Source organism: Puma concolor, chromosome E2 (assembly GCF_028749965.1).
Source record: "Puma concolor isolate L17-30 chromosome E2, mPumCon1.1.hap2, whole genome shotgun sequence".
NCBI classification, from domain to species: Eukaryota; Metazoa; Chordata; class Mammalia; order Carnivora; family Felidae; genus Puma; species Puma concolor.
In genome coordinates, this window is record NC_141681.1 from 58,417,660 (window position 1) to 58,431,191 (window position 13,532).

At 41.6% G+C, this 13,532-nt stretch overlaps 1 long non-coding RNA gene across 1 annotated transcript; it reads right to left on the reverse strand.

Annotated features, from left to right (window-relative positions):
- Positions 1–473: 473 nt before the first annotated feature.
- LOC147573824 (uncharacterized) lies at positions 474–4,319 on the reverse strand. Its single transcript, XR_015245045.1, has 2 exons — positions 3,733–4,319; positions 474–2,291 (listed from the first exon to the last, which is right to left on the reverse strand). It is a non-coding gene; the product is annotated as an uncharacterized LOC147573824 (long non-coding RNA).
- Between the last annotated feature and the right edge of the window lie 9,213 nt (positions 4,320–13,532).

The following is a 13,532-nucleotide window of genomic DNA, read 5'->3' on the forward strand; positions in this document are numbered from 1 at the left end:
CTGAACGCAGTCTCAGAAGGGAGTGGATCTGGTTTGGGGGAGGGAGGGAGCTGCCTGAAGATTCTTCCTCCCTCTTGGGTACTTCCTGCTCTGTCAGTCCTAAGCCTGCCCAAAGAGCAGGAGTTCATACTATTTTAACCTATTTAGTCTACTTCCTGTCTATTTCATAAAAATAAAACAAAAAGCAACTTAACATGAACACTTACAATTTTCTGGGACAATTAGAAAACTTGTATTCCTAACAAGAATGTAAAAAAAATGCTACTACTACTGTTAATAAAAACTCTTTGGTCCACGGATGACCCATCAGAAGTGACACCAGAACTCACACCACAACACGAAAGGGAAGTGGCCCAACTTCAGCAAAGGCCCCTGTGTTCCCACCTCTTCCACTCACTGACTCCACAATCCTGAATTCAACAATGTACCCACTTACTTCAACCTAAAATTTCCTGCATGGTAGAGATCGTGACTTTTCATCTGCTTTTTTTTTTTTTTTAATGTTTATTTATTTTGAGAGAGTGAGAGAGTGAGCAGGGAGGGACAGAGAAAGAGGAAGAGAAAGAATCCCAAGCAGGCCCTGAGCTATCAGCACAGAGCCCAACAGGGGGCTCCCACAAACCTTGAGATCATGAACTGAGCCAAAATCAAGAGTTCAACGTTTAACCAACTGAGCCACCCAGGCGCCCCCATCTTTTTTCTAATGACCAGATGCCATGGAAATAATCTCTTTGCATCCCTACACTTTTTCAGTGTTCTTTACCACAGTACCAGGAACCTGAAATGACCCCCACCTGGGCACCATGAAGGAGATTCCTTCTATGGAGGGAGGAGGGAACCCTGGCTGACTCCTTTCTCTGAGATAGAAGCAGATTCAGATTCTGGTGCCAGCCTAACCCCAGTCTATACAGGACATCCGCAAATATTCCTAAGAGTCCCTAGTACTGGAGGGAATGTCCCCATTGAGACTGACCCGATGCCCCCACAGGGATCCAGGTACCAGAAACCTTATGCTGAGTCTGGGCCATCAAGTAGACCATAGGCCTGTCCTGGTACAGCAGTATCCCTGATGCAGTTGGGATGTTTTCTCTCCCTGAACAGGGCTCTCTGGAGTAAAAAGCCTCTACTGCAGTTAACAGAAGTTGTAGGTAGCTGTAGTTGTGGTCATGGTTCTAGATATTTTGAGTCTTAACCTTGCATTCTTAAAGGATCTTCTCCTCTCCTTAGTTTGGATTAATGCAGGACCTACTGTGGCCGGTTTCAAGGCCTATGCTTGTTGCCACTTAGAGACTGCACTATCAGTAACACTAGTTTCTGGAAGGACCCAAACATGTTAACCATTTTGTGGAACTGTCTTCAGAACCCCATGCCCAGGTAAATGTTGGGCATAGATAATATCTCAGGTTGAAAGATACACATTCGAAGATATTTTGTGTATCTCTGAATTCTTTCAGGAGAAACTCTTTCATTCCTGATTGGACTCTGACCTTATCTACTGGAACCATTAATACAACATAGTTGTATGGATAATTATATAATAATTATTAAAGGATTCATTGTATGGCTATAATTTATTATTTATTACTAAAATAGATTCTCTGTATTATTCACAGTTTTACATACAGTGTGACTGGCTTGTAATTGTACATACACTCTGTGAGGCTTGAATATATGTTGACTGACATGGAGAAAAACAGACTACACTTTTCTCATGAGATGAGGAAGTTCTGTAATTCCTCCAGGATACAGAGAAGAACATGGAAACACAGTAGTCATTTCTCAAAAGAATAAAGGGACGGGCAGTTGGGAGACACACATTGATTAAGGCTCAGGTGTTCACTTCCCTCCATATAGTCTAAGGAAAAAGAGAAAAATTACAAAAATGGAAGAGAATGTATAAAAAATTACAAAGATGTTCCCTAGGACAAGAATGCTTGGGGTAGCTGTTATCTCAGGGGAGGATCTAGGTATGATACTGTTCCTATCAATATGTTGGCCCCTTGGCTTGTGCACAGAATGAAAACCATTAGTCCTAAGGAGAAAACATCTGGGGTACATCTGAATGCTGCAGAGAGTAAGTCTATGTGTTTGCTACAAAGTATAGCAGAACAGGGTCTGATACTAGATGTTCTGATCTATTTCTTGTTCTTCTTGTCACACACATACATAGCAACTGTGATATTTACCAGGTCAAGTAGGATCCAGCAGAGGATATTGGAGGGGCCAATGGAATGTGGGACTGTTACTTAATGCTTTGCCCACCTGGAGTTCCTGGGATTGGTGGTGATGGCCTGGTAGACATTCAAGGACCAGAGTTGGCAATGGACTCACCTCCATTATATGCAGAATATAAGTCTGCATCCAAAATCATAGAGAAAATGTTTCAAACCAAAGGCTGCCAAGATGTCTGGGATTCCACTAGAAGGAATGACCAACACTTGGCTACATTCAGATGACTCATAAAAACCTCTCAAACTTGCCCTGGTTCCACCACAGTAAAGGAAAATGATGACATAAGAGGTAGAAATCCTGCAGGTGTCCAGTGAAAATCTGGACCAGGAAGATCATTCCCAGTGTCAGATTCTCAGCTGCCATTTTCCAGGGTTCAATATTTACATTCAAAACCAGAAAAAAATCAGCATAGAAACATGACTTGTGGGCTACCTTTTCCGTGAAAAATGAAATCTACAGTATTCACCAAGTTGTTATATAGTGTTTGCACTGTATGGTCTACTGTCATTAATGCTTTGTTCTAATGATTTTGACGTTCATGATTTTATGAATTTGGACTAATATAATTATCACTTAAGTGATAAGAGCACTAGATGCATCATTTGTTCTATGGAAACAATTCTAGGTGGGCTCCTGGGGGGGGGGGGGGCGGAGGGGGCTGGCCACTAGAAAGATCAAACTATGATCAGAAGCTTAGAACATTTACATTCATCTCCCCCCACCCCTTACTCCAGAGAAGGGAGAAAAGCTGCAAATGGAGTTAATGACTGGTCATACCTACATGAAGAAAATCCCATTAAATCCCAATAGCATGGAGTCTGCAGAGTTTCCAGGCTGCTGAACACATCCACACAGGGAGGGTGACACACCCTAACTTCACGGGGACAAAAGCTCCTGAGCGTGGGAACTTCTCCAACCTCACACTACATATCTCTTCATCTGGCTGTTCATCTGTATCCTTTATCATATCCTTTAATAATCTAGTGAGCATAAATGTCTCACTGAGGTCTTCAAGCCTCTCCAGCAAGTTGATGGAACCCAAGGAAGAGATTATCAGAATATCTAATCTACAACCAGCCATTCACAAATATGGGTAATAGCCTGAGCTTTTGAATAGTATCTGAAAGTATGTGGGGGGAGGGTTGGGAGCAGTCTTGTGGGCCTGTGCTCTTACCTGTAGGGCCTAACAACATCTCTGGGTAAAGAGTGTTTAAACTGAGTTAAACTGCAGGATATCCAGGTGGTATTAGAGACTTGCTAGTTGTGGGGAAAGCTCCCACCCCATATTTATGACCAGAAGTCTAAGAAGTAAATTGTATGTGTAGTAAGAGTAACACACAGGAGAGAAACGCAGTAGGGAAAGACAGGGTTTTTCCCTTCATAGAAAATAAACAATAGGTTTTTTCTTTTCTTTACAACTGACCAAAATAATTTAGTTCAAGAAAGATTTAGTGATCATCTAAATATTGGTAGGGTCAACATTTGAACCTGGGTACCTACAGCAACAGGAGGAATTGAAATGGCCTTCCAGAAAAACACCTGTTCTTTGATTCTCTCCTCTGTTTGACAATCAATGCTTCACCCAGAAGTCTTCACATGGAACCTCCATGGTCTGAGACTTGAGAGTGTACATTCCAGCCCTGGAAACACACATATGACCTGAGTGGGAATTTAATTGACTACTGAGGACCAGGTACACAAGTCTGACTTCCAGGGTTAAAACACAGGAGAAGCCCAGCCTACGTATGAGCCCACTTTCACATCTGGAGAACCAAGACCAGGGTTCCCCCCCCCACTCAAATAATTCATGATCATCTGTGCTTTTAACTGCATTCTTGATGCACTCATAACTTTATTGAAGATGACAACCATAATTATGCACCCAGATTTTCATTCTCAGAGTACATTCCCAAAACAGGCCCCACTGGCATCACCTGAGAACTTATGAGAATGGAAAATTGGGGGCTACAGCCCAGACTATTGAAATGGTGACATGGAGGGGCGCCTGGGTGGCTCAGTCGGTTAAGCGGCCGACTTCAGCTCAGGTCACGATCTCGCGATATGTGAGTTCGAGCCCCGCATCGGACTCTGGGCTGACGGCTCAGAGCCTGGAGCCTGCTTCCCATTCAGTGTCTCCCTCTCTCTCTGCCCCTCCCCCGTTCATGCTCTGTCTCTCTCTGTTAAAAAAAAAACAAAAAAAGAAATGGTGACATGGGAAAAAATGGCTCAGAAATCTGAAATTTTTACAAGTACACCAGAGGACCCTCATGCAAGATAAATTTTACAACCTGTGCAGTAACTGAGTCACAGGTCATCCATGAGTTAAGTAACTCTTTGAAACCATCTATTTGTGGCGATGTTAGTGATATCACACACACACACGCACACACACATGCACACAACATGCACATTTTCTTTATTCATAAGTATATCTGACCTTATCGTAGGTTCTTCTGCCTTTTTTGTCTTCCATGTCTTACTTCTCTCAAGACCCTCCCTGAGCTTTCTGAGATCACCCCCCAAATACACTGGTCTTCACATTGTTTCATCAAAATAATCCAACTTAGAGTAAATGGGAATTTATTCAAATATTTCATCAAACAACAGTTGAAACACATATAGCCAAGCCTGAATAGATGCTATAACTTGCAATAGAGTTGAATATAGAGTTCTTCTCACTATGAATCTGCATTTAATGATTTTTACTATAACAGCATGACCAATCGCAGGCTTAAGCAGCTCTTCATGCCCAGCCCTGAGGAATTAGTCCTCCATTTGCATACATGATAAAATTATTGTGAATCTGGGTAGGCCTGCTCTAAATTTCAGGTTGTTTCTGGAACATCTGATTCCAGTTCAAGGCATGGTGTCCTTTGTGTCAGATGCCTTGAAATACTTCAGGCAACACTGGCCATTCCCAAAATTTCATGTGTCCACCTGTGTTACAGATAAGTTGTTACTTAGAGTTGTGACATGGCAGTGTTCTGCTCAATGAGATGAAGAGAGAAGTGCCTTAAAGGGAAGACCTTCCCTCTGAAAAAGGAGTGGTTGGAAAACACATTCCCTAAGTCCCATCAGATTTACACTCCGTCTTTGCTGCGTGCAACACAGTTTGGTGGCTGACAGCGGGGCAAGCATCTTTGGCCATGAGAGAGCAAGTGTGAGCACAATGTCTGCAGGTGGACAATGCCACAAGGAAGAAATAGAAAAACCAGAGCACACCCTAAGGTGTATGAGCCACTTTATCAGATATAAGCATCTACCTACTCACTGTATACATAACCCAAATGATGCATCTTCTTTTCTATAAGTACACATTGGCCTTTTCATGGTATAGCTGAACACAAAGTAGCAATTACCCAAAAATGCATCATTATATTTCTTTTTTTAAGTTTATTTATTTATTTTGAGAGAGGGTGGGTAAGGGCAGAGACAGAGAGAGAGAGAGAGAGAGAAAGAGAGAGAATCCCAAGCAGGCTCTGGGTTGTCAGCACAGAGCCTGACACAGGGTTAGATCTGACAATGGTGAGATCATTACTTGAGCTGAAAACAAGAGTTGGATGCTTAACCAACTGAGCTACCCAGGCACCCCCATTATTATATTTCAGTTATGCCAATGTTAAATGTGAGCATAGCCTGCTGTCCAACTTCATGGTCTCAGTTTCCACAACTGACAGAAATGCTCCACATAGGATGGGATAAAAATAAAGTATGAGGTGAATGAACATAGGGGCATCTAGCCTAAAAACTAGGTGGACCGTCCAAGGCAGAAATGTGCGCTGATGAACTGCCCCCCAACTCATCAGTACCTTGCACAATGCTCACAGTAGAACATCCATCATGGGGCTCAAGCAGAACTGAGTTTCCTGCCAGCTGTGGATCAGCTTCACTGGAATGTCATCCATCTACAGTGGATCAGACTGATGTTGGGGTTCTGTGCCTAAGATTCTAGTGCTTTGTGGAAGGACAGCACACACCTCCTGATCCTGCCAGCGTCCAGAAGGCTTCCTCATTTCCAGCATCTACTCTGCCATGTGACATGGGAAAGCTATGCCCACAACGTTTCCATCTTCCAGCAACCCCTCTCCATCCACTGCCACCGATGTTAGCCTGAAAAGTACAGTAATCTCTGTCATCCAACATCACCTGTCTTCAGCACTGCAACAGGGACATATGAAATCATGAAGAAAGGATCTGACTTCTCTGAAACCCACGTTGTTTCCCAAGTCTCCATCTCTGTCACATTTGCTGATCACATATAGCTTCCTAAGCCCTTTCAGTGACTAAAAGAGACTCCCTACCATTTGTGTCCCACATTTCAATAGTTCTCCATATTTGCTTTCAGTAGCCCTATGTTCCCCTCAAAGGATACCATCATTATGTTTCATCTGCCTTCATAACTGTCTCAGTGCCAAGTGCCTGAGTTAAACCTGTGGCCCATTGACACCTCTGTCCTCTTATCTCAATGAAGAGGTGACAACATTGTACTTAAATTTTAAATATGACCTCCAATGATCTGTTTAAAGATCATTGCTCAGAAAAATTCCAAACTACTCATGAGAACCTACAAGGACCTGAGTGACTGATGTGGAAGGGGGGCAGCTGTGATGCATAGGCTGCTGGGATTTGGAGATGAAGAGACATAGAAGAACTGGAGATGATTTGGAAAGAAAACAAATAGAATTTACCTTCCCAGGTTCAGAGTCAGTAGTGCAGCCCAGGGACAGATGTCCTGTTTCCACAAGCAGAATTCATACCAATACTTCATCTCGATGTTTTTCATCTCTGACCTGGGGCAGTAACATTACTCCCAATGGAATACTGTTATCTTCCTAAGTATAGTATAGTTGCTACATACTCAGCACTGTCCCATGTTTGTTCACTTGAAAGAAATATCAAAACAACCCAAGATGAACACATATTATCTATATTATATGTTTTATATATGGTATTATGATAAAATAAGGTAGAGAAAAGAAAATGTTATTAAGAAAACCATAAGGAAAATAAACTCACAGTACTCTACTGTAAAAAATATGCCTGTTAGTGGATATGCGCAGTTCGAACCCATGGTGTTCAAGGGTCAACAGTACTTTGTCATTACAGTCTCTTTACTACAACCTTGTTTAATGTGTAGTGGGTTAATGTTGGTACAAGGAAAACAATTCATTCATTACACATCAGTGCTAACACATGAAAATCCATTCAGGTTTACTAATTAAAATATATCAAGTTTGGGGCACCTGGGTGGCTCAGTCAGTTAAGTGTCATCGGGCTTCGGCTCAGGTCATAATCTCGTGGTTTGTGGGTTCGAGCCCCGCATCAGGCTCTGTGCTGATGGCTCAGAGCCTGGAACCTGCTTCAGATTCTGTGTCTCCCTCTCTCTCTGCCCCTCCCCTGCTAGCTCTCTCTCTATCTCAAAAATGAATAAACACTAAAAAAAGTTTAAAATTTTTAAATAAAAAAATTATATATATCAAGTTCATTGTGAGCTCAAGCCCCACGTCTGACTCCGTACTGACAGCACCGAGCCTGCTTGGGATTCTCTCTCCCTCTCTCTCTGCCCCTCCCCTGCTTGCTCTCTCTCTTGCTCAAAATAAATAAATAAACTTTAAAATATATATTATAAATATAAATAAATATGAATATTTGTAGTATTTATATGCATATAAATCACTGCAAAATTACTGTAGGATCCTTGGTCAAAATACAGACTACAAGCATTCAACAACCAGTCTTCTTCCTCTGATGTAATGATCTGAGAGTTATAGTTCCCTTGGTTTTACTTTTCACATTCCAAATATGTGTTGATCAAACTATTTATGTTCTCAGTAAGGTTTCTGGTCAAGAGCAGTCTATAATAACAGTTAAATTTGGGGAAATCAAGTGCAATACACCTATTTCAACTGCACAGGGGTAGAGCCTCTAACCATGCATTTTGAAGACTCTCCTAAAGATGATCTAAGTGTTTTAACTTTGGGTTATTCTCTACAATAAATATTATGATTTAGATTATTGTCTTTAAAGTGGTAATAGACTTAGTGCTTTTCACTATGAATTCTCAGATGTTTATTCAGAATTTCTTTTTCATTATATACAGTGCCAATTTTTTACATATTTGAGGTTTTTAATGCTATATGAACCTCTTCTTATCTGAAATGTATATTTAAAACAAAAGTATTCCCCTATTCATTACATTTCTAGGGTTTCTTTCCAGGATACACCCTCTGATGAGTTGATGTTGAGTTCCATGGAATGGCTTTGCCACATTCTTTACATTTGTAAGTTTTGTCCCCAGTAAACACTCACTGATGTTTACTTAGGTTGTAGTTTTAGCGAAAGGCTTTGCTATAGCCTGTATATTGGTTGGATTTCTCCAACCATATACTCTGATGTCAAAGAAAATTTAAGCAATGGTTAAAAGCTTCACGAAATTCTTTACATCTGTAAGATTTCTTCCCAGTATGTGTTTTCTGATGTTAAGAAAGGCTTGTGTGCTAATTAAAGGCTTTGCCACATTCTGTACATTTGTGAGGTTTCTCCCCAGTGTGAAATCTCTGCTTTTGAGTGAATTTTGAAAACCATTTAAAAGCTTTGCCACATTTACTACATTTATAAATCTTTGATAAGGATACAATGACATACAAAAAAGCTTCAGCTTTGATAAAAGTCTTTCTGATATTTCCTTTTTTTTAATTAAAAAATTTTTTTAATGCTTATTTATTTTTGAGACAGAGAGACACAGAACTTGAATGGGGGAGGGGCAGAGAGAGAGAGGGAGGCACAGAATCTGAAACAGGTTCCAGGCTCTGAGCCGTCAGCACAGAGCCCCACGTGGGGATCAAATTCACAGACCATGCGAGATCATGACCTGAGCTGAAGTTGGACGCCCAACTGACTGAGCCACCCAGGTGCCCCAAAAGTGCTATATATTTATGTTGTTTAATTTTTTAAGGATTTGTAAAAAAAATTTAATGTTTTTGTTTTTGAGAGAGAGAGAGAGCACAAGTGGGGGAGGGGCAGAGAAAGAGGGAGACACAGAATCCAAAGCAGGCTCCAGGCTCTGAGCTGTCAACACAGAGACCGACATGGGGCTCGAACTCACGGACCGCTAGATCATGACCTGAGCCAAAGTCGCACGCTTAGCTGAGCCACCCAGACGCCCCTGTTTTAGACTTTTGATCTTCATTTAAAATTTTCTGACATTAAGAAAAGTTTGAATAATTAATCCTTCCTGTATTTGAAATGGTTCAAATCATTACTTTCAGTATGGACCAGGTGACTTTCCAGAAGGTCCAAATTTCTTCTCAGAGAATATGTACGTTTAAGAAATGGAGTTGGGTCTTTGTGTTCATAAAGACATTGCTCTGCAAACATACCTGTCTTAAAGCAGGGTTTTGCCCAAAATGTTTTCTACACCCCATCTCTTGTGGCAGTAAGGAGTCCATCATAGAAGTTTACTTATACCCATAATAACCTTCATTCTGCCTTTCACTCCCTTGAATCACTTTCTCCATCTTTCATGAACTGTGCTTTCTTAAAGTCACAGCTTCCATATCTTCCCAATAGCACTTTATGGAATAAATCATCTTTGCCTATCTTTGTCAAAACTCCCAGGTGTCACAGCACGCCTGGGAGGCTCAGTTGGCTTTGAGCATCCAACTTCTGCCTACGTCATGATCTCGTGGTTCGTGGGTTCAGGCTTCACATCTGGCTTGGTGCTGACAGCTTGGAGCCTGGAGCCTGCTTTGGATTCGTGTCTCCCTTTTTCTCTGCCCCTTCCCTGCTCATTCTCAATCTCTCTCTCTCTCTCTTTCTCTCTCTCTCTCTCTCTCTTTCTCTCTCTCAGTCTCAAAAGTGAATAAACATTAAAAAAATTATTGGGGCACCTGGGCGGCTCAGTCGGTTGAGCGTCCGACTTTGGTTCAGGTCATGATCTCATGGTTTGTGAGTTCGAGCCCTGTGTCGGGCTCTGTGCTGACAGCCCAGAGCCTGGAGCCTGCTTTGGATTCTGTGTGTGTGTGTCTCTCTCTGCCCCTTCCCTGCTCATGCTCGCTCTCTCTCTCTCTTCTCTGTCAAAAATAAATAAACATTTGTTATTTAATTTAAAAAAAAATCATTTAAAAAAAATCCCAGGTTTCATAAGAAGACATAACTGAGAAAGTACCTAAGAAATTATCCCACTTGCTACACCTACCTGTATATACTTTAAAATGCTAATGTAAAAAATTCATATCCAACATAGGACATCAGGAAGATGGAGAAAAGGGAAGCACCGGGACTTTCCTCTTCTGTGGAGATACAAACTCACCAAATTGCCTTTTTGAGCGCTCCAGAAGCCTGTTAGGAGAACACAGCACCTCCAGGCTGGCACAAATGAAGAACCACCAGTTTGAAAAAAGAAAGAAAATCTGTTACCCTTGCTCACCAAAGCTGCTCTCTCTCCCTGGCACTCTCTGACAAGACCATGAGAAAACTCTCAACTCTGCTCAGGAGAGTAAGATATGAGTGATGTGTGTGGGCAATAATCTGGCTTCATGGCGGCTGCCCGTCTCATGCATGACGTGGAGGGCTGAGGGAATGGGAACACCCTCTTGATGCATTGTATTGTCCACCCTCAGAACAGGTAAGTACTCGTTCAAACACCAGCGAGACTGCAGAGCTGAGCAACGTCAGGAGAGGGATGCATGGTGTGCACCCAACAAGAAACAACAAACACTTCTTTAATTACACCCAGACATTACACATCCCAGCATATGTTTGACAGGCCCCAGATTTACTACACAGGTGGCTGTTATTTCTGTTCTCCATAGAAAGCAAGTGCATATATCCTGGGACCACAGGCCGGTTTTTAAATTCCCAAACCTCAGCAAAAGATCGCAAGGCATACACGGAAACAGAAGAACGCGGTCCAATCAAAGGAACAAAATAAAACTTCAAAACTGGCTCTCAATTAACAAAGAACTATTAATTACCTGAGAAAGGATTCAAAATAACTATCATAAAGGTGCTCACGAAGGAAGAGGAGAAAGCAGACAGATAACTAAAATGATATCTGGTAAATTATGCATGACCAAAATGAGAATCCAAAGAGACAGAAAGTAAGTATAAAAAAACAACCAAACAGAAATTGGGAGCTTGAAAGTACGATAACTGAATTTAAAAGTACACTAAAGGGTCAGCAGACTCGATCAAACAGAAGAAAGAATTAAACAACTTAAAGACCCCTTGGGGTTTTTTTATTTTTATTTTTTAATGTTTATTTATTTTTTGAGAGAGAGAGACAGTATGTGAGCAGAGGAGGAGCAGAGAGAGAGAGGGAGACACAGAATCTGAAGCAGGCTCCAGGTTCCCAGCTGTCAGCACAGAGCCTGAAGCAGGGCTCGAACCCACGAGCTGTAAGATCATGACCGGAGCCGAAGTCAGAGGCCCAACTGACTGAGCCACCCAGATGCCCCAAATCATACGTTGAGGGGAGCAAAGTACATGTGAAAAAGGACAGAGTCTAAGGGACTTATGGGACACCAAAAGTGGATGAATATATTCTGAAAGTCCTTCCCTTTCAGAATATATATGTTAAGGGGACCCCCTAAGGCGAGGAGAGTGAAAGGGGGCAGAGAACTTACATAAAGAGCTACTGGTTTATCCTTCTCACAACTGTGGAAAGAAAGACACATATCCAAGAAGCTCAGTGAATTTTAAGTAGGATAGATGTCAAGACATGGGCACAGTGGCACATTATAATTAACAACAAAAATTGCAAGTGAGGGGCACCTGGATGGCTCAGTCGGTTGAGTGTCTAACTTCAGCTCAGGTTATGGTCTTGTGGTTAGTGAGTTCAAACCCCGCAGTGCACTGCCTGCTTCCAGAGCAGAGTCCACTTCAGATCCTCTGTCCCCCTCTCTTCGCCCCTTCCCCACTTGAGCTCTCTCAAAAATAAACAAACATTAAAAAAAAAAATCACATGGGGCGCCTGGGTGGCTCAGTTGGTTAAGCCTCCAACTCCAGCTCAAGTCATGATCTCACAGTTGGTGGGTTTGAGCCCCACATCGGGCTCTGTGCTGACAGCTCAGAGCCTGGAGCCTCTTCAGATTCTGTGTCTCTGTCTCTCTCTCTCCCCTTCCCGTGCTCGTACTATGTCTCTCAAAAATAAATAAAATCGTTTAAAAACTTTTTGTTAAATTTTTAATTAAAAAAAATCACAAGTGAAAAGAGAATTTTGCAACAGCATGAGAAAAGCAACTTACCTTGTGCAACAGAGCTCCTCTAAGAATATGAATGGTCTCTCAGCAGGACTTACATGAAGAAGTACATGAGATAATATATTAAGTCCTGAAAGATCAGAAACTATCAACCAAAGGTGGTGCATCTGGCACAACTGCCCTTCAAAAATAGAGAAATGAAGAATTCCCCAGGTAAAAACCACTAGACCTGCCCTACAAGAAACATTAAAGGAAGTCTTTCTGGTTGAAACGCATCGACTCCAAACAGTAACTAAAACCACATGATACGATAAAGCTCTCTGGCAAATGTTTACACAAAGATAGAAACCTAGAATGTTTTATTGAGGGAGCACAAATTGCTTCTTTTTATACGACAAAACTTTAAAAAATAAAATGAAAGTATAAAATGATGTATCGAAATTATAGACTACACCACATAAAAGAGAGAATTGGGGTTATTGGTGACATAAAGTGGGTGCAAGGATGGACAGGATAAGTAGTAGAGTTTTGTTTTTTTTTTTTAATGTTTATTCATTATTAAGAGAGAGACAGAGTGCTAGCAGGGGACGGACAGAAAGAGAGGGAGACACAGAATCCGAAGCAGGCTCCAGGCTCTGAGCTGTCAGCACAGAGCAGGACGTGGGGCTTGAACTCATGAGCCACGAGATCATGACCTGAGCTGAAGTCAGATGCTTAACCGACTGAGCCACCCAGACACACCAAGTAGTAGAGTTTTGTATGCTACTGCCAATATCTGGTTAAAATGGTTTCTTACAGCTTTGGGAGGTTTTAAGTAATCCCCATGGTAACCAACAAAAAAACAAACAAACAAACAAAAAAAACTGTAGAAGACATAAAAAGGAAATGACAATGGTATCAAGTTATGTCATTACAAACATCAAAGAAACATAACGGGACACAGGAAGAAAAGAAAGGTGGGATAAAATAGCTACAAGAAGTACAGAAATCTATGAGAAAACAGCAGCCACAGTCCTTCCCTTTCAGGAATTACTTTGTACGTAGATGAAACTCCCCCACCCCCGCATTAAAAGGCATAAATCGGCTGAGTGAGTAAAA